A 3,594-nucleotide genomic window follows, 5' to 3' on the forward strand; every position below is an offset into this window, starting at 1 on the left:
AAAAAAAAAACCAAGCAAATGAATTACATGGAAAATATTTGCTATCAAACAAAAGGTGGAAAATAGACAAAATTTTCCATTTTCTAGGGAAAAGATGCCCAATCAAACAGGGCCTTAATATATTTTTCCGACAGAAATTGTGTAGTTTTAGGTCGAAAAATTTTAATATAGTTTTAGTATATTATTTTCATATTACCAATAGAATTTTATCATTAAAATTTCTTAATTTAGTTTTTAGGATTTTGGTTTTTTTGTATATTAAAAATTAAAAATAATCTTTAATTAATAGGTAGGATTGATTGAAATTAAACGTATACTGAATTTTTATTTTTATTTTTGTTCTTTTTTTACAACAAGCAATAAATATAGCAAATCCTTGTTGCAAAACACACTTTCTCGCAACATTTAATAATTGTTGCAAAATGTTATATAGTATGAATTTTAACAATATGTACTGAGCATTGCTATAGAACAAAATTTTTACAGTTCAATAAACATTGCAAAAAAAAAAAACGAAGAATTAAAACTTTTGCAACATTCAAAGAACATTACAAAAAGCTATATATCAAGAGTTTCAAAAACGTTTATTGAACGTTGCTATAGAACTTTATTTTTACAACATGCATTAAACATTGTGAAAAATAAAACTTCTTACAACATTCAAGAAACGTTGAAAATGGTAATATTGACAACATGCAATTAAAAAAAAAATATTGCCAATGCTTAATTAAATTAATCAATGGCAACATTTTTCACTTTTTAAAATGTTGCAATAAACCCATTTAGCAACATACAATTCACGAATGTTGCCTTTCGAGTATTGCAAAAGGCTATTTTAATTGTAGTGAAAATTCTTGATATGTATATAAAAATTCATATGTCATTAAATTAATTTCGGTATATGTGATAAATGATCATGCTTAAAAAAATTATTACCTTCACTAAACTTTGAAAAATTGAACTTTCGGACTGATAACGTATTATGAAAAGAGATAGAAAGAGCAGGGAGAATAAAAGTCAATAGACTTGTATGTATTATAATAAGAACTAGAGTCATGTATTCATAAAGAAGGATTATGGATACAATGATAATAATTTCTAGATTTACAGGGGTACAATTGTCATTCACAAATAAAACTTACTATTTACAACAAAATGGTCTTTTTTTATTTTTATTTTTCTTCAATTTGCTCCTAAAAAGGTTTTTATTGATAGCAACAAGGTAAGTCGGACGTTCTCTTTTTTGAATTTTAAGAGGCGCGTAGGACATTTTGATCTTCATTTTTCGTCCCATTTATTTATGTATTTACTTATTTATATATTATTATGTGTTTGAATTTAAATTTTATTCAAAAAAAAATTTAAAAAAAATATTATGAATCATGGATGGGTTTGTGATAGCGATCATGTTTCCTAACCAAATGCCTAATAAGGATTATAGAATTCCCGACCTTCAATCCACGTGGTGCGTTTCGTCCCACATTGTCCTACCTTGAATAGTAAACGAGGTGGGATGCAGAACCTATAGTCCCTAGTTTCGAATTTTTAGTACTAGCTCTGAATCATTTTTTCATTATTATATTTTATTTTATTGTTATGTTCTTCATTTAAATCATATTTAAAAAAATTTAATTAAATAAATAAAATGATGGATGATGGTTTTTTATGTCTCAACCTACCCTACATTCTAAAAAATTGGAACGAAACAAGAAAGATATGATGGCTACTATCCATTGTCATCCTTAATTTCAAATTTTTGTTGGGTGAAGTAACTTGTGGCCAGAGGCGGTCTTGAGGGCGCGCGAGTTGAGTGACCGCACAGAGCCTCAAATTTGTAGGGGCATCAAAAAAAATTTTGTTATAATTGTATATTTATTTATAATTAAATATTTAAAATATAAAATTTTTATTATTATGCAAAAGATATTAAAATTAAGAATAATGTGACTAACTAGTTATAATTTCCTTAAATATAATATTCTTAAATAGTGTTTCTACCTTAAATAATGTGAGAGAAAAGAAAAAAGTCAAAAAGAGATTAGGCCGACTAGAGAACTGAGAGAAGAGAGAAAAATTGAGCAATTGCCTTTTCCAATTGTTTTTTAAAGAGAAGAATTAAAGAAAACAACCATCTTTTCCAATTGCCTCAAAGATAATTGAGGCAGAGAAGATAGAAACCAACCGTTTTTTTTTTTTTTTTTTTTAAAAAATTTGAGAAGAAAAAACACCGTTTTTTTTTTTTTTTTTTTGAAGAAATCATCTTTTTTTCCAATTATCTTTAATCTGGCTCCAAAAAATTCTCTCTTTTCTTTAAGCAACGACTAACGATTCATATTTTTCACTGAACTCTCACTAAAAATTTGAATTACATGATATCTTTTCTTTATTATCTTTTCATCAATCTTATTCTATGATTTCACTGATTTGAATTCTTTTTGCAAGAACTTGTTAAAATTTGAATTCGCTTTGCCTGAACGTGGGGACTGAGGATTGAGAAAGCACGACATAATTTTCCTCCGGAGAAGTCGAACACTTACAAGTGAGTTTTTGTTTCTTTATCATATTTTTCTTCAATAATTTCTTTGAATATTTAAGAAAATATAAATTCTTTTTTAATATTTTTTTTCAACGTTCTGAAGATGGATTCATCGTTTATAATTTATAATTACTAATTTAATAAGTGAAATCAATTAATTGTGAAGAGATTTACTGTTAAGTGAAATCAATTAATTGTGAAAATGGGTTCACTGATCATAATTTATAATTACTAATTTGATAAGTGAAATCTACTAATGAAATTGATTCATTGAATGTTTATTACTCTCTAACTCTCTTTTCATTAATTGGTGATACACGGGTTTTCGAAGAATCAAGATTGATTTAATTCCTGTTGCTGTTGCATCTGCTGAAAGAAAATTTTCGAAATTGAAGTTATTAAAATCTTATTTATGATCAACCATGTTACAAGAACGATTGAATGGATTAGTTTGATATCTATTGAGCAAGACTTTCTAAAAAATATAGATCACGAAAGTTTAATTAGTGAATTTGCTTTTAAAAATGCGAGAAAAATTATTTTTACATAATTTGTATCATTTCAAGCTTTACACTTGACTTGATTTATATATTTGTTTCAAGGTTTGCTTATATGGAATTGCACGAAGAGGTTAGTGGTTTGGATGGTTCTTTGTTGATGACATATGAATTTTGATGAAGTTCGAGAGATGCTTTTGAGTTTTATTTATGTTTTTCTTGTTTGTGTATGTTAAAAAACAAATATTTAAATATCATATTTTTGCAATGAAATAATAGTATTGAAATATTTTTTTTTACTATATGTTTTAATCACTTGAAGAGGGTACCATTTTAAAATTTCGCACAGGGCATCCAAAATCTTAGGGCCGGCTCTGCTTGAGGCTGGCGTTTTGTTAAAGATTTCCTCAAATAATTTAGTAGAAAATAAAAGCAATGAAAAATAAATCCACTTGAAAATAGGGTCATCTCTAAAAGATAAATGTATTATCCATTGATTCCCATTTTTCAGTTGAAACTCATCTCTGTAGCAAGGCTATGATCCAATCCAACCTTAAAATT

Source organism: Olea europaea, unplaced genomic scaffold (genome assembly GCF_002742605.1).
Source record: "Olea europaea var. sylvestris unplaced genomic scaffold, O_europaea_v1 scaffold74, whole genome shotgun sequence".
In the NCBI taxonomy this organism is placed as follows: domain Eukaryota; kingdom Viridiplantae; phylum Streptophyta; class Magnoliopsida; order Lamiales; family Oleaceae; genus Olea; species Olea europaea.